Source organism: Triticum dicoccoides, chromosome 1B (genome assembly GCF_002162155.2).
Source record: "Triticum dicoccoides isolate Atlit2015 ecotype Zavitan chromosome 1B, WEW_v2.0, whole genome shotgun sequence".
In the NCBI taxonomy this organism is placed as follows: domain Eukaryota; kingdom Viridiplantae; phylum Streptophyta; class Magnoliopsida; order Poales; family Poaceae; genus Triticum; species Triticum dicoccoides.
This window is the reverse complement of record NC_041381.1, coordinates 544,011,409-544,035,728: the sequence shown is the minus strand read 5'-3', so window position 1 is coordinate 544,035,728 and position 24,320 is coordinate 544,011,409. Positions and strand designations below refer to the sequence as shown.

Genomic DNA, 24,320 nt, shown 5'->3' with positions numbered 1-24,320 from the left:
AGGAGTCAGAGGAGCATGAGGACTCAAATGAGCATGAGGAGTTCTGATGATCTGGAGCATCATGACACTACAAGAATGTTGTTGATCCATGATGACCCCAAACCTTCACAGATCGCTGCAAAACTATCACAAAGGCCCATCGATGACGTTTTTGAAAACCATCATGTATTCCCTGTCATAGATTAGTCTTCATGACGGAAGACTGAAATCTTCACAAATGATGCTAACCCATGGCCATCATGGATCAGCGCTGAGCCCATCCAGTTCGTGTCGGGCCTGGGCCCTGCCCGAGCTTCTGTGACAGACTCAACCCGTCATAGAATTTCATGACTAGGCATGTGCATGGACATGACAGCCTACAAGGCCCATGTAGTGACCGGCCCAATTATACCTTTGGCTTCCTACTTTCAGCCCAATCCAGTTTGTTAACTTATTTCTTTCAGTCCAGTTTGTTAGCCCATTTCTAAAGGTTTAGCCCATTACATGTTTCCTTCCATCCAGCCCATTAGCAGCTTCATCTTAGTCGGCCCATTATGTTTTTTCAACTAGTACGCAATTGTTGGGCCTGATTACTTCAATCTTTATTTGCTAGTTAATTTCAGCCCACCTGTAGTGCATCACCCAACCCAAAGCTTCAGCTAATTGAGCCCATCTTTCTAAAAAACTAATTGAGCCCATTATTTTAAACATAGTACACAAATTTAGGTCTGCTTATTTCAGTACGACTTCAGCCCAGTTTGGCCACTAATTTCAGCCCAGTACTAGTCCATCATCAACAAAGCTCAAAACAGTTAAATATTGCTTCTAAACCATCCCACTATTATCTAGTATCAACAGCAATATAGGTTCTGATCCAACAATAGATCACAATACATATAAATTAAAGTTTCAACACTAGAGACACATGTTCTGATCCAACATAAATATGAAATTACAATCACTCCAGTGCCACAAACTACCTATGGCAAAATGCACGCATTCATGTCCATGAACAAAATGCATGCAGTTTGCAGCAGCAAAAGCATTGCCAGATAGATTCCAACAAAAGAATGGCACTAGCAAAATATCACATATTGCCATCCCCTTACAACAATATTGTGTTTCAACGATGACGCCTTACCCTGTAGATGACCTCGATCATCTCTGGCTTAGCAAAAGGTCAAGTTTAGCGTCCATCTCAGCCTGTTTTTTCCTGTACTCCTCTTCTTGTCTGGCCCTTGCTTCTTTTGATTCCTCTACCTTCTTAGTCAAGGTGTTGACAATCTCCCGAAGCTCTGCACTACCTTTCTTCTCCGCTGCCAGTTGTGCTTCAAGGTTGGTGCCACTAGTTCTCTCATGCACATGCTGGATCCCCACATGCTGAAGAAACTTAGGCTTCTTGGTGTGCTGAGTGCGCACGTCAGATACAACCTTAGTCGCGGAGATAGGTTGTTGTCCATCTTTGGTAGGTTGAGAGACCTTCTCTTCCATTTGAGTCTAGCAATGCAAGCAACAAGCAAACATGGTTATGAGGTTATGAGACAGCTTTGCCACAAGACATAAAAACAAATGGGGAAAAAAAATCTAATATAAGCACTATGCACCGCTGTTTTACCGTGCGGTGGCTCGCACAGGCCCGCGTGCTACATCACACGAAGAGGAGAATAGCCAAACATATTTTTCTTGTCGCTGAAGTATAACTGCACATGAATTTATTGTTTGCATTGTTGCGCCTACACTTCCGAGTTGCTGACCCCAAAGGGTATTCTACAATGCTGCTACAGTGAATACATGCATTGTTGTCCTACCATGCTCTGTTGCAACATGTGTTGTGTAGAGTGCTTTTTTCAACAGGCACACTTCCTATTAACAACTTGTAATCTGGGGATTACTTAATGTGGGAACAAGCACTTGGAAGAGACAAACTAAGCATTATTCAACTTGGCAACTAAGTATACCTAATCTGGCAACTAACGATGGTAAACCTTTTAGTAAATAGGTACTTTGTATTGCTGGCAACTAGTTATGTTCAAACCTGGTAAGTGAGTACTTATAATCTGACAACTAAAACTAACTAGTAAAAGGTACGTGCCATGCATGTGTAGATTAAGGATTGTTTCCAAATGTTGTATGTTGAGAGGGATTGAAGGCATTTTTAATCACTACATAATCAGGTTGTTAGTATTTATTAACTTCTTTTTAAGTAAAGTCCATACACATACATGCATAAAATGATTAGTCTATCTGATCATTTAGATATTTGCATAAAATATTATTGGTGAGAACAATGGAAAAGTTGGGCCATTATATTTGTAAAACGAATTCATAAGTGGAAGTGGAAAAATGGAGAGGCCGAGGGTCTTTTTTTACAAAAAAAGTAGCAAAGCAGCCTTCGGGCTCTCAAGCACCAGTAATAATAAAGAGAATCATGCATGCATATTGGGGTGTTCTTTAGCATAGTAAAAGGTTTCAAAAAAGGATACCAAGATTTGCATGTCATAAAAATAACAAGCAACGGGGGTAAAAGAAAGGTAATTCAAATCGATAGAAACACGGCAGCAGAGTTCTTATTTTTGCATAGGCCAGATTCATTAGAATTCTTTGATGCTGGTATACTATCCCTGCAAATTTAAAGCAATCCCTACGTGTTGGGTTGTTAGAATACACTTATCCAATGGTCTATACATGGCCCAGTAGTCCTCTATTTACAGCAACTGAATTTGAGCCATTCGATTACAAAGATCCAGTGGTCTATATAACTTGATACTGGTATACTATATAGGAGTACAGATTATGTTTAAATCTGGTATGGTTAGCACACTTCAAACCCTGACTATTGTTCTACTGGATCTCTTGAAAAAAAAGTAAGCATTCTGGTATGGTTAGCACACTTCAAACCCTGACTTACAATTGCAGATTGTACGGTGTCTGTGTACCCTTTCTTCTTGTTGCTGTAGTGGCACTCCTTGAACAAATCCAATACATTGGGTTCTTCATCTTTGTATTTTTCTCCCTGAAAACAAAATACATGCAACAAGCTTAATTTTATATTTACCGCCACTTCAGATTCAGTGACCATGAATAAAGAACATATACAATACAAAAGTGAACTTTACTTTATCCATTTGTTCAAGATAAGATACCATTGATTAGATAAAGCATTTATTGGCTGAAGCCAAGGAAACAATATATACAATAACTATGTAGAAGCAAAATTTGACAGGTGGAGAATCTACAACCATAGGTCTGACTTACCAAATTATCACAATGCATAGGTGTGACGCCCGGCTAATTAAACCACAGTGAACCTCTACTAATTATGCCACGTCACCTCGATTACTGTTGCTAATCGCACGTTAGTTTGAAACTGATACAAATTTGAATTCAAAAAAATGGCAACCAACAAAAGTTTTCAAAAAATAAAACTAAAATGTTCACGCTATTTTATAAATTCCCTTGATTATTGCCATGATGGTACCAACTTCACTTGACTTACAGATAAATCCCTAGGAAATTAATAAGTGGTCCAACAACAAATAAATTAGCCATTTCAAAATAAATGAATGTTTATGTATTTACAAACCACTTGAAATCGTGTGTGCTAGCTCAAAACATTGCCTACTATTTATGTGACAAGTTTTGTATTCAACAAAACTTATTTGGATTAAATTAAAATACAAAACGGTGGAGAAAATACAAAACAAAAAATTAGAAGAAGGAACAGAGTCTAAGTGCACACTGTGCACTAGAGGCCCAGTGCTATAGTGCACGGCCCAGCCCACCACAGGCCTTTCCTCTTCTCCTGTACAGAAGAGAAGGCAGAGGCCATGGCGTGGCGGCCATCCCACGGTGCCATGGCCGGATGGCCACCACGTCGACTCCCCTCGGCCTATAAGAGCATCCCCTGAAAACCCTAGCCAGCTCTCGACCGATCCCCTCACTTTCCCCATCGAATCGCCTCCTCCTCGGCTCGGAATCGAGCCCGGAACCTCGCGTGGTGACTGTACACCTCGTCTCCGTTGCCGCGGACAACGTGCTCTCCGGCGATTGTGGATCCGTCCAGGAGGAACCGCCACCTTGACTTCGTCTTCCCCGAGCAACAACTGGAGCTGGGACATCCCGTACATTCGCCATCGACATCGTCACCTCCGCGTACATCGTCGTCGTCCGCCGTTGTTTGCCGCTACTCTGGTCCGTCCCCGGCCACCCCGACCACGTCCTCGAGCTCACTGTGAGCTCCTCTGCCCGCTCCCCCTGCTCGCCCCCTCGATCCGTCGCTGTTTAGCCGCCCCGCAATTCGGCCGCCATGTATGGAGCTTGCGCTCCGCCACGCCCCTGGCCGCCACCAGCTGCGCGTCAGCCGTCCCCTGGCCGCGTCCGGCCACGCATGCGTGCGCCCGCTGCGCCCTGGACGTGCGCCTGCACTGCCCACTGCTCCGGCGCTCGCCCTGCTGCTGCTTCTCCTTGCAGTGCCGTTGCTGTTGCTGCTCGGCTACTGCCGCTGCTGCTTCCTGCTGTGCTGCCCTGCTACTCTAACTCTATGCGCTGCTGCTACTTACTGCTGCTTAGCCTCGGCTACTTACTGTTCGCTGATGCTGCTCTGCTCCGACCACTACTACGGCTGGGCATGGCCATGGCCATGAGCTAGGTGTGTGTGTTGTGTGTGTGCGCGCATGGCCGGCTGACTCTCTGGATGAGGCCGGCCCTGTTTAATTTAGTTAGCTGATTAGTAGTACTAGTTAGGATAAATAATGGTTAGGTGTAGTTCCTATGACATGTGGACCCTGTAAATTAAAGTAACAAATTAAATTAAAAAGTGCCCAACTCTATGACACACGGGACCCACTTATACTATTCCTATGTTGACCAGTCAAATGTCGACTGGGTCAACCCAACCCCTGGACCCACATGTCAGCCCCTCTGGTACACTTCTGTGTACCCAGAGCTGGGTGCACCTAGTATTTCACATTTATTTTCGAATTAATAATAATTCGGAAAAACTTTAAAACTTTGAAAATTCATAGAAATTAGATCATAGCTCGGATGAAAAAACTTTGTACATGAAAGTTGCTCAGAACGACGAGGCGAATCCGAATACGCAGCCCGTTTGTCCGCAATACGTCCCTAGCATAGTGAACCTGCAACATTCACCTCCGGTTCATCTGTCCGAAAACGTGAAACACCGGGGATACTTTTCCGAATGTTTCCCCCCTTCACTTGTATCACCTCCTACTGCGTTAGGTCACGTCTAGCACCACGTATTACCATGCTACGCTTTGTGATACTTTGATTGCTCTATTATTTATTGTGTTCCCCCTCCGTTACTTCTTTCCGGTAGACCCCGAGGCTGCCGACGACCCCAGTTCGACTACGGTGTTGACGACCCCTCCTTGCCAGAGCAACTAGGCAAGCCCCCCCCCCCCTTGATCACCAGATATCGCCTATTCTTCTCTATACTGCTTGCATTAGAGTAGTGTAGCATGTTACTGTTCGGTTACTCCTATTCTGTTGCATAGCCTGTCATTGTTGCTACAGTCATTGATACCTTACCCGCAATCCTAAATGCTTAGTATAGGATGCTAGTTTATCATCATTGGCCCTACATTTTTGTCTATCTGCCTTGCTATACTATTGGGTCGTGATCACTCGGGAGGTGATCACGGGTATATACTATACATATATACTATGCAGATGATGACTAAAGTCGGGTCAGCTCGTTGAGTACCCGCAAGTGATTCCGATGTGGGGGCTGGAAGGACAGGTGGCTCCATCCCGGTAGAGGTGGGCCTGGGTTCCCGACGGCCCCCGACTGTTACTTTGTGGCGGAGCGACATGGCAGGTTGAGACCACCTAGGCGAGAGGTGGGCCTGGCCCTGGTCGGCGTCCGCGGTTACTTCTTAATAACACGCTTAACGAGATCTTGATATTTGATCTGAGTCTGGCCACTGGCCTATACGCACTAACCAACTACGCGGGAACAGTTATGGCACTCGACGTCGTGGTATCAGCCGAAGCCTTCGTGACGACAGCGACTGAGCGGCGCGCGCCGGATTGGAACGTAAGCCTGCTCTTGTATTACGGGGGCTAGTTCTGTTTCCGGCCGCGTTCGCAACGTGCAGGTGTGCAATGGGCGATGGGCCCAGACCCCTGCGTGCATAGGATTTAGACCGGCGTGCTGACCTCTCTATTGTGCCTAGGTAGGGCTGCGACGTGTTGATCTTCCGAGGCCGGGCATGACCCAGGAAAGTGTGTCCGGCCAAAGGAGATCGAGCATGTTTGGTTATGTGGTGCACCCCTGCAGGGAAGCTTATCTATTCGAATAGCCGTGTCCCTCGGTAAAAGGACGACCCGGAGTTGTACCTTGACCTTATGACAACTAGAACTGGATACTTAATGAAATACACCCAGACAAGTTCCACAGACAACCAGGTGATCGCTTTTCCACAGGGCGACGAGAGGAGGATCGCCGGGTAGGATTATGCTATGCGATGCTACTTGGAGGACTTCAATCTACTCTGTTCTACATGCTGCAAGACGGAGGCTGCCAGAAGCGTAGTCTTCGACAGGATTAGCTATCCCCCTCTTATTCTGGCATTCTGCAGTTCAGTCCACCGATATGGCCCTTTACACATATACCCATGCATATGTAGTGTAGCTCCTTGCTTGCGAGTACTTTGGATGAGTACTCACGGTTTCTTTGCTCCCTCTTTTCCCCCGTTTTCCTCTTCTTCTCGGATGCCGCAACCAGACGTTGGAGCCCAGGAGCCAGACGCCACCGTTGACGGCGACTACTACACTGGAGGTGCCTACTACTACGTGCAGGATGCTGACGACGACGACGAGTAGTTAGGAGGATCCCAGGAAGGAGGCCTGCGCCTCTTTCGATCTGTATCCCAGTTTGTGCTAGCCATCTTATGGCAACTTGTTTAACTTATGTCTATACTCAGATATTGTTGCTTCCGCTGACTCGTCCATGATCGAGCACTTGTATTCGAGCCCTCGAGGCCCTTGGCTTGTAATATGATGCTTGTATGACTTATTTATGTTTTTAGAGTTGTGTTGTGATATCTTCCCGTGAGTCCCTGATCTTGATCGTACACGTTTGCGTGCATGATTAGTGTACGATTGAATCGGGGGCGTCACAAGTTGGTATCAGAGCCGACTGCCTGTAGGAATCCCCTTTCCAACTCCTTGGCCGAAGTCGAGTCTAGTCATTGAAAAACTTTTACTAACATGGTTGTACGGCCCATGGGCCTACGTCGCCTATATTAGGATCTTTTTATTCCTCGTCTATACTATGGGTCTATGATCTCTCTTCTATTCGGGTTAAATGAATTTTACTAAAATCTAACTTTAGGTTCTCGAAAACACTTTCTCCCGGAGAGCCCCTTCAGTCAAGATGATCGCCGACTGCACCAGAAGATTTGGAAGATACTCTCCGATATTCTCTCGAGACTTTGTGCTCGTTGCTTTTGCAATTCCCTGCCATTGATAAATCCCTATGGATAACTACATACACTTGCCATTCGTATAATCATTCCCCGTTGATCTTGTTACTATAAGATACCTTGAAATTCTCTATATTGTTCCGAGAACCGTTTGTGTCACTGCCTTGCAGTTCTTTGCCCCATGAGTACCCCTACGGATAATTCCTCGCACTTACCGAATATCCGCTCATCGCCAGTTGTCCGTATGCTTCACAAAGTCTTCAAAATACCATTCGATCTACCGGAAATCCTCAGCAACCTATTACTCTGGAATTTCTTGCTTGCTTTCATTATGATTAATCCCATAAGTCTGGTAATCTTATTGGCATCCTTTGTCATTATCATTTGAGTCTGTTGATTCAATATGTTGTGAATGCTCGCAATCCTCAGTCAGACCCTAGAATTTGTTCTTCCAGCCTCAGACGCCACTCCGGACATGAGTTGGTTCAGCAAATCAAACCTTGATTGATTGTCGATCTATGACTAATCAACTTATTTATCTTTTGATCAGAGCCTATGCTTCTGATTCCTCGATTTGGAAATAATAATTCCTTTGTATTTAAGCATCGAAGTTATCCATATATTTCTATAATCTGAAGCCCTTGCATTACTTCTTCTGGTTAAACATTGATACCCACGTCAGATCCCTTGTGGACCACCAGATCCTTTGTTGGATTATTATCCGATAGTGCCCTCATATTTAATCACCTTGTGAATTCTCGCCTGATACATAATGCCTTTGGTAAATTGTATCCTCTCCTTTTGTCAACCATGCTCTACCTTTGAGCTTGTGTTAATTACTCCAAAAAGTTTGTGGTATATGTTCCTAAGATGTCCCGACAGGTTGAAACAATGCCTTACCTAATCTATGTGAGCTCGAAAGATTTCACGCGCCATACTCATCTGGTATTTCACCAGGTAAAACTTTCAACACTAATGCCATTATTTGAAACGAGAAGTGACTATAAGGTTGTGCTTTGGAGAAGTGGGAGTCGACCTTGAACTTTGTGTTCATGCCCATGGACCCGATGTGGAACTTATCATGGAAGCTTATTGTATTAATAATGGTCCCCTGGTTACAAGTTCATCTTGTATCTATGTTGGTCCTTTGCAACCGTGGTTTCGACCATGATTGATCATCTTTGATCCTTTTCTCGGACAAGTTGAAGTACTTACCTTCTGCAGAGCAATACGCTTATCCAACCTCTACCTTGATCTACCGTCGAGTATTACCCTCTGGTATCTCGAGAATATCTAAGAACTGTGTTGCATCTTATAAGTCTTCATCAGCTATTATTTCTCACTGATTCCAATTTTTTTTCATGAGTTCTGAGTTGTTAGTCACTCAAGAACACCGATAAGTGAACCGATTTCGCATTCTGGTTTGATAACTCTAAGTAATCTTCGTTGCTTATGAGTTTAAAAATCCTTCAAGTCATTCCTAGCCTGATCGGCTATATCATTATTGTGCTAAATTTTAACTGTGCTACCTGGTCCTTTCCGGAGCACAATTTTCGACGTTGAGCTAACCTTACGTCGATCTTCCTCCTCATATAACTTCGCCTTAAAAACAGTGAGCTTGATTTCGAGTTTGTGTCGTATCTGTGGCTCCAATAATCTTTTGTTGCATCAGTCCTTTGACTTGATGCCATCGCCGATCGGTTACATCTTCATGAAATCTCTCAACAAATGTGTCGGATCACCTTCAACACTTTGACTTCTTCCGAGATGTCAACTGTGTTCATGATGAGAAATACCCTCCTTGCCCTCGATGATTTTTATTATCATCAACAACACCCTTGACTTCCTTTCATCGCGAACTTGTCCACATTATGAATATAACTTGCTCTCCAGCTAGTGTTGTGTTCTGCTTTGAAGTATTACTGTCTTTTCTGTCGAGAATGTTGTGGGGATTTCTCCACCTCTTAGAAATTCTCGGTATGATGATACCTCTCACCATCACCATTCTTCCTTGGTCCCCGTGTTGTTTTTAACTAGGATACCAATATGCTAACGATCCTGCTTGAGTTCTGTACTTCTAGCAACCCTATTGCTTTGAAGATAACGATCGACAGTTCATTCTTAGACTATTGGTTATTGAATCGTCACTCTAACATTGATCTTGCTGCCTAAGGTCATATTTCGGGCACAGCTTTCAACTAATGATTGATGGTGTATGTTTTCCTCGAGCATACAACATTATATCATTTGAATTGACAAGTGTCATCTTCTAGTTCACATTATTGTGGAAATCCATCCGTTTGGAATTCTCGATGAATTGTCGCTAAGCTCATCAGCCACCTCATCATCCCCTCCTTGGTTTAACGATGAACTATTGTTTTAGGAACCTGCTCCCATAGTTCATTTCCCGATAATCTTGCAATGTCATTTCATCGATTTGTGTTACACCTTTTCTTCTCGGACATCCTGAGTTTGAGGTATCCTATCACCAATCAGATCTAAATCTCGGTCAGATATGATGGTTGGAACATATTTCCAGGAGTTATAACATCTTTATATGACCTGGTAAGATGATGTCATGCCTAGCACACCTGGCCGGAGGACCTATTGTTATAGTTTCCTTTTTAGCAAGCTTAGCGATTCTTCCATGAGGAAATCGTAAGACTTATTTTATAAGTTGTTCCCGATGAATCCTTTGTGTATGCAAAGTCCGACCTTTGCTTGAAGACCATGTCAATGCTATCTCAAAGCATGTATGTGGTACTCCGATTTTCAACAATAAGATTTAAAGTCGAATGCTAAATGTTTCTTACTCAATTATCCAAACACCGATGTATGGGTAATGTCATGAAGTTTCTCTCCCCTTACCTAAATGGTTTTGTACATTATATCTTGTCACAAATATCTGGCTCTGCTTGTCCTTGGGAAGGATATACCCCTGAAATATGTGTTTAAACACATTTTCCCTTCCATTGTTCTGTTTAATCTAATAAACATAATTTCCTCCATTGTTTTGTTTAACCTTTCTGTGATCTATATGACATAAGCAGTAATATCTCCCTGCTTATGTAAACACCTTGGTGTACAACTCGGTCAGTAAGACCCTATTGTTATTGTTGATGATATTCCGGTAACCACTTATGGGCGAGAACTTTGCTTATTGGTCCGCCTCGTTTAACGAGCAGGAAAACGGTTCTCTTCGTCCCTCGTCCTTGGTACCGACATTGTTGCCAGCATAGCTGACAAGCTATTCACTGACATGCCTCCCTGTCGTGGCTGTGCAGGATGTCACCACCCTTCCTACTTTCAACCCACATGGTGGGCCCATAACCCACAGGTCCACTGGATCGAAACCTGACTCTTCTTTACAACCCGGATTCTAATGTCTCCTTTGCACCTGGCTTCGTATGTGATTCACGAGCTAAATGCTATACCATTATTCATCCTGGAATCAAACACCATGTTATTCTTGTTGTTCAAACCCTCATTTCAGCTCCTGTCTAGTCATCGAATGGTTGCCTACCCGTTTGAAACTTTGGTACCATCATATGTTGCACTCAACGAATTCACTGAATACAACTCGTGGGGTACCTTGTGTATTTCCCATTGAGTTCACCGTCAGATGCCCAGCTTTGTGGAGATGCATTCTTCCGGAGTTTTTCCCCTTGGCCGCGTTCGTAGGACATTGGAGATCCCGAGGAAAGGATGACGACTTGATCATGCTGACTTGAAGCAGGGAAATGAAGACATCAACGTAGTGGATCGACCTCTTCGAGAAGAGCAACTAAGACCGAGAAGACTCGATAGAATTTCGTAATCACATCTTTCCCTTCACTTCCCCTCTTAAATCTCGGGACAAGATTTCTTGTAGTGGAGGAGAATTGTGACGCCCGGCTAATTAAGCCACAGTGAACCTCTACTAATGATGCCATGTCACCTCGATTACCGTTGCTAATCGCACGTTAGTTTGAAACTGATACAAATTTGAATTCAAAAAAATGGCAACCAACAAAAGTTTTCAAAAAATAAAACTAAAATGTTCACGCTATTTTATAAATTCCCTTGATTATTGCCATGATGGTACCAACTTCACTTGACTTACAGATAAATCCCTAGGAAATTAATAAGTGGTCCAACAACAAATAAATTAGCCATTTCAAAATAAATGAATGTTTATGTATTTACAAACCACTTGAAATCGTGTGTGCTAGCTCAAAACATTGCCTACTATTTATGTGACAAGTTTTGTATTCAACAAAACTTATTTGGATTAAATTAAAATACAAAACGGTGGAGAAAATACAAAACAAAAAATTAGAAGAAGGAACAGAGTCTAAGTGCACACTGTGCACTAGAGGCCCAGTGCTATAGTGCACGGCCCAGCCCACCACAGGCCTTTCCTCTTCTCCTGTACAGAAGAGAAGGCAGAGGCCATGGCGTGGCGGCCATCCCACGGTGCCATGGCCGGATGGCCACCACGTCGACTCCCCTCGGCCTATAAGAGCATCCCCTGAAAACCCTAGCCAGCTCTCGACCGATCCCCTCACTTTCCCCATCGAATCGCCTCCTCCTCGGCTCGGAATCGAGCCCGGAACCTCGCGTGGTGACTGTACACCTCGTCGCCGTTGCCGCGGACAACGTGCTCTCCGGCGATTGTGGATCCGTCCAGGAGGAACCGCCACCTCGACTTCGTCTTCCCCGAGCAACAACTGGAGCTGGGACGTCCCGTACATTCGCCATCGACATCGTCACCTCCGCGTACATCGTCATCGTCTGCTGTTGTTTGCCGCTACTCCGGTCCGTCCCCGGCCACCCCGACCACGTCCTCGAGCTCATTGTGAGCTCCTCTGCCCGCTCCCCCTGCTCGCCCCCTCGATCCGTCGCCCTTTAGCCGCCCCGCAATTCGGCCGCCATGTATGGAGCTTGCACCCCGCCACGCCCCTGGCCGCGACCAGCTGCGCGTCAGCCATCCCCTGGCCGCGTCCGGCCACGCGTGCGTGCGCCCGCTGCGCCCTGGACGTGCGCCTGCGCCGCCCACTGCTCCGGCGCTCGCCCTGCTGCTGCTTCTCCTTGCAGTGCCGTTGCTGTTGCTGCTCGCTGCTGCTTCCTGCTGTGCTGCCCTGCTACTCTAACTCTATGCGCTGCTGCTACTTACTGCTGCTTAGCCTCGGCTACTTACTGTTCGCTGATGCTGCTCTGCTCCGATCACTACTACGGCTGGGCATGGCCATGGCCATGAGCTAGGTGTGTGTGTTGTGTGTGTGCGCGCATGGCCGGCTGACTCTCTGGATGAGGCCGGCCCTGTTTAGTTTAGTTAGATGATTAGTAGTACTAGTTAGGATAAATAATGGTTAGGTGTAGTTCCTATGACATGTGGACCCTGTAAGTTAAAGTAACAAATTAAATTAAAAAGTGCCCAAGTCTATGACACACGGGACCCGCTTATACTATTCCTATGTTGACCAGTCAAATGTTGACTGGGTCAACCTAACCCCCTGGACCCACATGTCAGCCCCTCTGGTACACTTCTGTGTACCCAGAGCTGGGTGCACCTAGTATTTCACATTTATTTTCGAATTAATAATAATTCAGAAAAACTTTAAAACTTTGAAAATTCATAGAAATTAGATCGTAGCTCGGATGAAAATACTTTGTACATGAAAGTTGCTCAGAACGACGAGGCGAATACGAATACGCAGCCCGTTCGTCCGCGATGCGTCCCTAGCATAGTGAACCTGCAACATTCACCTCCGGTTCATCTGTCCGAAAACGTGAAACACCGGGGATACTTTTCCGAATGTTTCCCCCCTTCACTCGTATCACCTCCTACTGCGTTAGGTCACCTCTAGCACCGCCTATTACCATGCTACGCTTTGTGATACTTTGATTGCTCTGTTATTTATTGTGTTCCCCCTCCGTTACTTCTTTCCGGTAGACCCCGAGGCTGCCGGTGACCCCCCAGTTCGACTACGGTGTTGATGACTCCTCCTTGCCAGAGCAACCAGGCAAGCCCCCCCCCCTTGATCACCAGATATCGCCTATTCTTCTCTATACTGCTTGCATTAGAGTAGTGTAGCATGTTACTGTTCGGTTACTCCTATTCTGTTGCATAGCCTGTCATTGTTGCTACAGTCATTGATACCTTACCCGCAATCCTAAATGCTTAGTATAGGATGCTAGTTTATCATCATTGGCCCTAAATTTTTGTCTACCTGCCTTGCTATACTATTGGGCCGTGATCACTCGGGAGGTGATCACGGGTATATACTATACATATATACTATGCAGATGATGACTAAAGTGGGTCAGCTTGTTGAGTACCCGCAAGTGATTCCGATGTGGGGGCTGGAAGTACAGGTGGCTCCATCCCGGTAGAGGTGGGCCTGGGTTCCCGACGGCCCCCGACTGTTACTTTGTGGCGGAGCGACATGGCAGGTTGAGACCACCTAGGCGAGAGGTGGGCCTGGCCCTGGTCGGCGTCCGTGGTTACTTCTTAATAACACGCTTAACGAGATCTTGGTATTTGATCTGAGTTTGGCCACTGGCCTATACGCACTAACCAACTACGCGGGAACAGTTATTGGCACTCGACATCGTGGTATCAGCCGAAGCCTTCGTGACGTCAGCAACTGAGCGGCGCGCGCCGGATTGGAACGTAAGCCTGCTCTTGTATTAAGGGGGCTAGTTCTGCTTCCGGCCGCGTTCGCAACGTGCAGGTGTGCAATGGGCGATGGGCCCAGACCCCTGCGCGCATAGGATTTAGACCGGCGTGCTGACCTCTCTGTTGTGCCTAGGTGGGGCTGCGACGTGTTGATCTTCCGAGGCTGGGCATGACCCAGGAAAGTGTGTCTAGCCAAACAGGATCGAGCGTGTTGGGTTATGTGGTGCACCCCTGCAGGGAAGTTTATCTATTCGAATAGCCGTGTACCTCGGTAAAAGGATGACCCGGAGTTGTACCTTGACCTTATGACAACTAGAACTGGATACTTAATAAAATACACCCAGACAAGTTCCACAGACAACCCGGTGATCGCTTTTCCACAGGGCGACGAGGGAAGGATCGCCGGGTAGGATTATGCTATGCGATGCTACTTGGAGGACTTCAATCTACTCTGTTCTACATGCTGCAAGACGGAGGCTGCTAGAAGCGTTGTCTTCGACAGGATTAGCTATCCCCCTCTTATTCTGGCATTCTGCAGTTCAGTCCACCGATATGGCCCTTTACACATATACCCATGCATATGTAGTGTAGCTCCTTGCTTGCGAGTACTTTGGATGAGTACTCACGGTTGCTTTGCTCCCTCTTTTCCCCTGTTTTCCTCTTCTTCTCGGATGCCGCAACCAGACGTTGGAGCCCAGGAGCCAGACGCCACCGTCGACGGCGACTACTACACTGGAGGTGCCTACTACTACGTGCATGCTGCTGACGACGACCAGGAGTAGTTAGGAGGATCCCAGGCAGGAGGCCTGTGCCTCTTTTGATCTGTATCCCAGTTTGTGCTAGCCATCTTATGGCAACTTGTTTAACTTATGTCTGTACTCAGATATTGTTGCTTCCGCTGACTCGTCCATGATCGGGCACTTGTATTCGAGCCCTCGAGGCCCCTGGCTTGTAATATGATGCTTGTATGACTTATTTATGTTTTTAGAGTTGTGTTGTGGTATCTTCTTGTGAGTCCCTGATCTTGATCGTACACGTTTGCGTGCATGATTAGTGTACGATTGAATCGGGGGCGTCACAATAGGATAGCTGCGTGAACTAGTTGTTTGATGGAACTTAACTTGAGCACGGTTCGCTTTATTCTTTTGACAAATATCCTGCATCAAAAGATCAAATACAAGTAAGGCACTTTGTAGGTTAGCATGTACTCCCTCTGTCCCATAATATAAGATGTTATTATAACCAATACTCACATATCAGTTGTAATAACATCTTATATTATGGGACAGAGGGAGCAGAAGAAAAGAGTTAGGTTTTCAGGAAGAAGTGTACCATTTTATGGGGATTCTTCCAGCTTTCCACAAGGGCATTCCACTGGTCATCAGTCATTGATTTGACAGGAGAAATTCTCGTCACCAAATTGAGAGGGAAAGGATCAAAATACTTCTTCTTGAGCCTGTATCGCCATTGGCGCACTGCTGACTTCATCATTTGTGTACAAGCCTTCATAACTGGTGCAGCTCCAGTGTCCATGTGGAACTTTATCTACGCAGAACGGAAAACATGTGTAAGAATCACAATATAGATGTAGAGTTTAAGTACACAAATAAGAATAAAAGAAGAGACATCTGCATTATCTATCCACACATAAATGTTGTGTTCGCGAACAAAGTTGTGCTATCTTATGTTGCTTTTCTTAAATTCTTAACTTCCATAAGATCCAGAAAATGGATAGGGTTACTATCAAAAGATAGCGGAATAGAAAAGGAAAACAGCATATGGTGCAAAAGCATCTACAAATTCAAAAGTTATGATGATCATCTCTCCCAACGCAGCCGCACTTAAATGCTAACAGTTGACTACATGAGCAAAGACAGTAATCTGCCCTGAAGAGCAAACAAATCTTTAGCAAAACATAATTATCCTAAATCATTACTGGTTTACTTTTGTGATAATCCTCGCTCTAATGTAGCATGCAGGACTATAATTTGTACTCCCTCTGTAGACTAATATAAGATGTTTTAGATCACTAATCCCACTATTTCTCTGAAAGTGTTTAACAACTAATAGTCAATACGGATAACAGTGCAAGGTGCAAGACTAATGAGAATGGGGCGAAGGTTGTCGGTTTCATGTTGTATTTGACTTGCATTTGTTAATTGATAGATGGAAGAGGGGAAAGGCCTAAACTATGTACTTACGCCCACTTTGCCGACAAAATCTTGGAAGATCCCAGTGTTGTCCTTTTTCTTGTAATCCTTCCAGCACTGAAGCACATGCACATGGTTTCTGACAGCAATGTTGCATTCAGTTGCAAATTTTGCAGCAAGAAGAGGTAACTATGGCCTTATCTTTCCCTCTTGAATAATGAGTGGTATTTTGGACCTCCGGGATCGACTGATCTTGTTGAGGCCTTTCCCCATGTTTTTGCCCCTTTCCGATTGCTCCTCTACTAATTGCACACCTATAGCAGCAACTAAGCTCGGAAGATAGCCAAGACAATATGTTAGTGGCTGGATGGCAGCAGCAATCAAAGAGCAAATGGTAGTGATAAGAGGAGCCAATGATTCCATGCATCAGTACATGATCTCACAAGCTTAAAGAGTTGACAGTAAGATGAACAAATGAAGAATGGTAAGGAACATTTTCACAAGCATAAACAAATATGTGCAAGTAAAAAAAATTATCAGTTTCTTTTGGTATTCAACACAAGAAAAGTAACTACAGATAGTTATATGGCATGAAGTTGCAAAACTAAGCAGATACTACATATCCAAAACAATAGCTAAGCCACCTCTATTCAGAAGAAGTTCCCACAATGGTATTACATAGCAGTACCCGCAATGGTATATTATATTACATACCATAACCATGACTTCATGGATATCAAGAATGAATGTTCACAAAAGTAAGCATATATGATTAAATTGCTAAATTCAGAATTTACACAAAAAGATGCAGTCAACAAGATCTGGAGTTAGGATTTAGATTAAGCATATATGTTTGAATTACTGAATTCAGGTTCTAAAATTTCATCTCATTGTTAAATGTAGATTACAGTCAATACCATAACAACTAAAGAGGTTGGTTATCATCACCTTCCTCATTCACCGTCTGGTTGTGCTCATCAGGTTGGGCAACAAGATCACTTCCATTGGCCATAGAAGTGTTGTCATCATGATGGACGAGGTCACCATCTTCTAAAAAAAGGCAGTAAGTGAGAGTGGATTGTTTATATAATATAATCTAATAGACAAGGCTCCCTACTTGAAAAACATATAAATCTTCAGTACTGGTTATTTATAACATATGCAACATGAAATTAATTGCAAAACTATATTACTACCATGAGGAAATAGATAGCATCTAGCCATTCCACTGAAACAGGTCAAAAGACAGAATTATGAGCATGGTAAGATATTAACAGGGAAAAAGTGCAGTGAAGCCAAATTACGGTTTAGATTAAGCATGTATGATTGAATTGCTGGATTCAGATTCTAAAATCTCATCTCATGGCTAATCCATGCGGGTTTTTAAGAAGTATAGAAGTCAGTTCGGTAGCAAGCAGATTGTCATTGCCTTTCTCATTCACCGTCTCGTTGTGCTCATCAGGCTGGGCAACAAGATCACTTCCATTGGCCATAGAGGTGTTGTCATCATGATGGACGAGGTCACCATCTTCTAAAAAAAGGCAGTAAGTGAGAGTGCATTGATTATATAATATAATCTAATAGACCGGGCTCCCTACTTGAAAAACATATAAATCTTCAATACTGGTTATTTATAACATATGCAACATGAAATTAATCGCAAAACTATATTACTACCATGAGGAAATAGATAGCATCTAGCTATTCCAGTGAAACAGGTCAAAAGACAGAATCATGAGCATGGTAAGATACTAAAAGTGAAAAAGTGCAATGAAACCAAATTACGGTTTAAATTAAGCATATATGATTGAATTACTGGATTCAGATTCTAAAATCTCATCTCATGGCTAATCCCTATGGGTTTTTAAGAAGTATAGGAGTCAGTTCGGTAGCAAGCTGATTGTCATCACCTTTCTCATTCACCATATGGTTGTCCTCATCAGGATGGGCAACAAGATCACTTCCATTGGCCATAGAGGTGTTGTCATCATGATGGACGAGGTCACCATCTTCTAAAAAAAGGCAGTAAAAGAGAGTGCATTGACTGTATAATATAATCTAATAGACAAGGCTCCCTACTTGAAAAACATATAAATCTTCAATACTGGTTATTTATAACATATGCAGCATGAAATTAATTGCAAAACTATATTACTACCATGAGGAAATAGATATCATCTAGCTATTCCACTGAAACAGGTCAAAAGACAGAATCATGAGCATGGTAAGATACTAACAGGGAAAAGGTGGAGTGAAACTGTCGGTGTCAAAACCGGCGGATCTCGGGTAGGGGTTCCCGAACTGTGCGTCTAGGCGGATGGTAACAAGAGACAAGGGACACAATGTTTTTACCCAGGTTCGGGCCCTCTCGATGGAGGTAAAACCCTACACCTGCTTGATTAATATTGATGATATGGATAGTACAAGAGTAGATCTACCACGAGATCAGAGAGGCTAAACCCTAGAAGCTAGCCTATGGTATGATTGTTGTTCGTCCTACGGACTAAAACCCTCCGGTTTATATAGGCACCGAAGACGGTTAGGGTTACACAGAGTCGGTTACAATGGTAGGAGATCTACATATCCGTATCGCCAAGCTTGCCTTCCATGCCAAGGAAAGTCCCATCCGGACACGGGACAAAGTCTTCAATTTTGTATCTTCATAGTCCAGGAGTCCGGCCAAAGGTGATAGTTTGGCTATTCGGACACCCCCTAATCCGGGACTCCCTCAGTAGCCACCGAACCAGGCTTCAATGGTGATGAGTCCGGTGTGTAGATTGTCTTCGGCATTGCAAGGCGGGTTCTTCTCCAAATCCTGTGTACCTGTTGAATAGCGTCCGGATTCTCGTAAATATTGTGCTCCTTGGCTTCGACGCCCAATAATGGCCATCTTCCACGTGTTGAACGAATGCAAAAAGCTAGGGTATTTTTACATTTACCCCCCTTGCTGCGCAAATGAGCTGCCTATAAAGAGACGAGGATCTAGATCCGAATCACTCCAACCTCTCTTCGCGAGCATTCATCAGAGCGCATCTGATAGAAATCCATTCCATCATGGACAGTCGACGCGGCTCCTCCTCTCGCCCTCCCAGCCCTCAGCCTGGAGATTGGGAGAGATGCTCCATCCCGCACAGCAAGTTAGTGACGCTCCAAACCAAGGGATTTCTTCCCCCAGCCTTCATGGTTCCGGTTTGAGCCGGACTAGCCACCTATAAGGGCGGAAAGCAAGCGGAGAGCGTCCCCAGCCCCTCCAAAGGAGAGCGGGTATGACTTGTCCCTTATTTGATAAGAGGGCTCAGATTTCCAATTCATCCGTTTCTCCGGGGGCTCCTGGAGTTCTAGGGCCTCCAGTTGCACAACCTTACGCCTGCCTCCATTTTGCATATTGCAGGCTTCGTGGCCCTTTGCGAGCTGTTTTTGGGCATCGAGGCTCATTTTGCGCTATGGAAGAAGTTGTTCTGCCTTGTGCCCCGTTCTCAAGAGGGTTCAATATATCAGGTGGATGGAGCCGAATTATGGCGCATCGCTGGGACCGGATATATATCCGGAACCCCGAAGAAGGCGTCCGAAGACTGGCCTTCGGAATGGTTTTATATAGAAGATGTCCCCCTGCCGGACCCTATTCGGATCAGCCTCCCTGAGTTCAATGATGCTCCTTTGAAGAAACGCCTAAGCTGGCGTCCATGGAGCCCTCAGAAGGAAAATGACAGGGACGTCCTTTACCTGATGAGCCGAATTAGGTTGTTAGCTCATTCCGGACTGACCATGATTGGGGTCATGGCCACATGCATTATGCGGGGGGTGTAGCCGCTCCAGTATAGAGGCCACCCCATGTGGGATTTCAATGGGGAGGATGATGCCACCCGCTGCGGCCGTAAGGGCCGGGATCGGTCGCCGATCTGATGAAGATCTTATCTGCATTGTACAAGGGAGAAGAGGAGGAATTTCTCCGCGTCAATCCGCAGGACGAATTTTCTATGTACAATCCTCCAAGCTGGGTAAGCGGACATTTCTTTTTGCCCACCCGATCCATATTCCCATAGTCAAGTATCTCATCTTGCGATTTCGACGCAGGAACTGCGCTAGGCCATAAGGGATATAAACAGCCCGCCTCCACAACTCGAGGATCCGGAACGGTTCCTCGATCCAGCCTCCCAAGAGGATCTGGACATATCGGTGGAGCTGATTGATGGGGTATTTCACCAACTGAGCATCGATAATGCCTTGGTCTCCATTACGGCCGATTACCCCGGAATACTTCCAGCCTCACAGGTAATTGAGACCGAAGTCCCAACACTTTGAAAATGACCAATCCGTGCTTATTTTTGATCACCGTTGTCACACCCAATATGCGATACTATCCTAAAGAGACTCGAAGGTCCCACCAAGGATAGAACCGCATATTGATACACTTTTGCAAGGTGGATATCATTACATCAACATTACATAATAGATGGGGATACATACAAAAGGCATACAACGCCACACGAATACAACATCATCTTACATAAGATCACCCTCCGACTACGGCTGGACCACAAACAGAAACTCAAACGACATCCACCCTGCTAGCCCAGGCTGCCGACCTGGAACCTATCCCCTGATCGAAGAAGAAGCAGAAGAAGAACTCCAAAACAGGCAAACATCACTCTCGCATCATGATCATCGCATAAACCTGTACCTGCAACTGTTGTTGTAGTAATCTGTGAGCCACGAGGACTCAGCAATCCCATTACCATGGGTATCAAGACTAGCAAAGCTTAATGGGAAAGGAAGGGGTAAAGTGGTGAGGTTGCAGCAGCGACTAAGCATATATGGTGGCTAACATACGCAAGTAAGAGCGAGAAGAGAGCAAGCGGAACGGTCGTGAAGCTAGCAATAATCAAGAAGTGATCCTAAACTCCTACTTACGTCAAACATAACCCAGAAACCGTGTTCACTTCCCGGACTCCGCCGAGAAGAGACCATCACGGCTACACACGCGGTTGATGCATTTTAATTCGGATCTGGTGTCAAGTTATCTACAACCGGACATTAACAAATTCCCATCTGCCACATAACCGCGGGCACGGCTTTCAAAAGATAATACCCTGCAGGGGTGTCCCAACTTAGCCCATGATAAGCTCTCGCGATCAACGAAGGATATTCCTTCTCCCAGGAAGACCCGATCAGTCTCGGAATCCCGGTTTACAAGACATTTCGACAATGGTAAAACAAGACCAGCAAAGCCGCCCGATGCGCCGACAATCCCGATAGGATCTGCACATATCTCGTTTTCAGGGCAACACCGGATAGGTCAGCCTACGAGTAAAACCAACCCTTGAGTTGCCCCGAGGTGGCCCCTCAGTCTGCCCGGTTCGGACCAACACTTAGACAAGCACTGGCCCGGGGGGGCTAAAATAAAGATGACGCTCGAGTTAATTACTCCCATGGGAAAAGTAGGTGGTGGTGAGGCAAATGGTAAAACCAAGGTTGGGCCTTGCTGGAGGAGTTTTATTCAAAGCGAACTGTCAAGGGGGTCCCATAAATCACCCGACCGCGTAAGGAACGCAAAATCCGGGAACATAATACCGATATGATGGAAACTAGGGCGGCAAGAGTGGAACAAAACACCAGGCATAAGGCCGAGCCTTCCACCCTTTACCAAGTATATAGATGCATTAATTAAATAAGAGATATTGTGATATCCCAACATAATCCTGTCCACCATGGAGCAATCTTCAACTTCACCTGCAACTACCAACGCTATAAGAGGGGCTGAGCAAAAGCGGTAACATAGCCAAGCAATGGTTTGCTAGGAAGGGTGCAAAAGGTTAGAGGTTCATGGCAATTTGGGGAGGCTTGAAGAGCAAAAGATAGGTAGCGCATCAAAGAGATAGAACGAAGCAACTAGCATAGCAATGATAGAAGTGAGATCCAGGGTAGCGGTCATCTTGCCTGAAATCCCTCTAGGAAGAAGAACGAGTCCATGGAGAAGATGAAGACACGAAGACGAACCAAGCGTAGACGAACGAATCCTCACGATCACAACGAAAACGGGAACTATCGAGAAGAAGCACACAACATAGTAAACACACCACACATAGACAAGAAATGATGCACAACAAGCATGATGCATGACAAAGCTACATGAAGCTACTCATGGCAAGAGATGATGCATACAAGAACAACACATCAAAGCAAAGTTAAATGAGTCCGGAAACAACATATAACTATTCCGGTAGGTCCTCATATGCAAGTTTAGAAATTGGTCCATAACTGAATAAACCTTATGTTCAAGTTGTTAAACAGCAAGTTAAGATGCACCACGATGAACTACATGAAATTCTAGTCAAGTTACATATAAAGTTCTTTAGTTTCGGAGCTACGACCTATAAGATATGAGCAAAACAAGTTAAGCATGGCATTGATGCAAAAGGCACTCAAATATCAAGCAAACACCTCAAAACAAGGATGCAACATGATAATATGAAACTACATGCAAATCTAAGCAAGTTTCATATAGAGCACACTCAAAACGGAGCAACGGTTCAACACATACACTCTATACAAGATATGACAACAATCTGTCCAAAACAACAACTAGGCATATTGCAAGCACAAAAACAACATGCTACAGCATCTCAACGTAATAACAAAAGGCATGGGCATGAAGTACAGGTAAAGCATGACAAAACATGAACACTGAGCTATCTCAAAAAACTACTAGAACATGCTCAAAAGGACATGGCAAGATTGCAAATAATAACAGTTTCAGTCATTAGCAGAAATAACATTAGGTTGCAATGTTTAGAGCTATCAAACAACATGTTACAGGAACTTATCATGGCAAAAAAAGGCATGGCATGAATCTACTAATTGCATAGAACAAAAATCCTTAACTAACCATGAGCCAAAAAGGCACAGAAAATATGATGGCACCCATGTAAACATGGCAAGTTATATGACACATTCAAACATGGCAGGAACAACAGTAAGTAGGCATGTTGGTGAGCTTGAACCACTCACCACAGGCCAATACATGGCATGAAAAGGCAACCAACAGCAAGAATACATGATTATGAAGCTAAGAATGGCAAGAGCAAGTTCATAGGGTGCATGGATCACTAACAACAAACATGGCAACATTGAACTTAATGTTAACAGGCTGACAGCAACATTATTTAGCAAGTTTGGAGCAATATTACAACATGTTACAGCAGGCTATAAATGCAACCAGGGCCATGAATGGATAGAGCATGACATGTATAACAAAAACATCCTGAGTGAACATCTCCAGATTATGCATAGAATGACTTGTAGCAGCAGGTTTACATAGCATCACGAAATAACAGATTCAGACAAGCAAAACAGCAACAGCAAGTACCCTACTTAACAAGCTCGATGCACTCAGTACAAGCCTCACAAAAATACAAGGAGGGCACCACTGTAAAGATGGCATGGCATAGTTCAAATCACATGTAGACACTAAGCTCATAGGATGCACACATCAAATGCAACAAAAATAACAAATCATCAAGTTATAACTGTTTCAGCAGATTAACATCATATAGCGCTCTTGCAACGATGATTCAGGAATCAAGATTGACTCAAATGAACATGATGCAATGGAATGAAATGAATTACTCGTTGAGACGAACAATTTGACATATTACACGCACGAAACGGAGCAGTATACATGGAGATATGATGCGATGAACATGGCATGATAATGTAAATAATTTCGAGACTTAGGCAAAATTTCGGGGTCAATCTCGTATTCAGATCTGGATCTGGGGGTTTCGCCGGAGACGGGGAAGAAGGCGGCGGTCGGAGTTGTCGGGGACGGGGCCGGGGAGGTCGGGGAAGATGCCGGCGAGGCCGGGCCGGACCGGATCTGGCCGGACCCGGTCGGAGCTGGCGCGGGCAACGCGTGGCGGTGGAGCGCGGGGCTGGAGGAGCGCGGCCATGGCGGCTCTGGCGAGGAGGAGCTATGGCCGGTGCTCGAGGAAGCGCGCGGGGCAGCGGTCGGCGGGCGGCGCCGAGGCAAGGAGTGGGGCGAAGACGCGGCGGAGCGAGGCCACCGGCGACGGGCGGCGGCGT

At 45.0% G+C, this 24,320-nt stretch overlaps 1 pseudogene; it reads right to left on the bottom strand.

The window, feature by feature from the left end:
* Positions 1–1,137: 1,137 nt before the first annotated feature.
* Positions 1,138–24,187, bottom strand: LOC119350578 (annotated as a pseudogene).
* Positions 24,188–24,320: the final 133 nt, after the last annotated feature.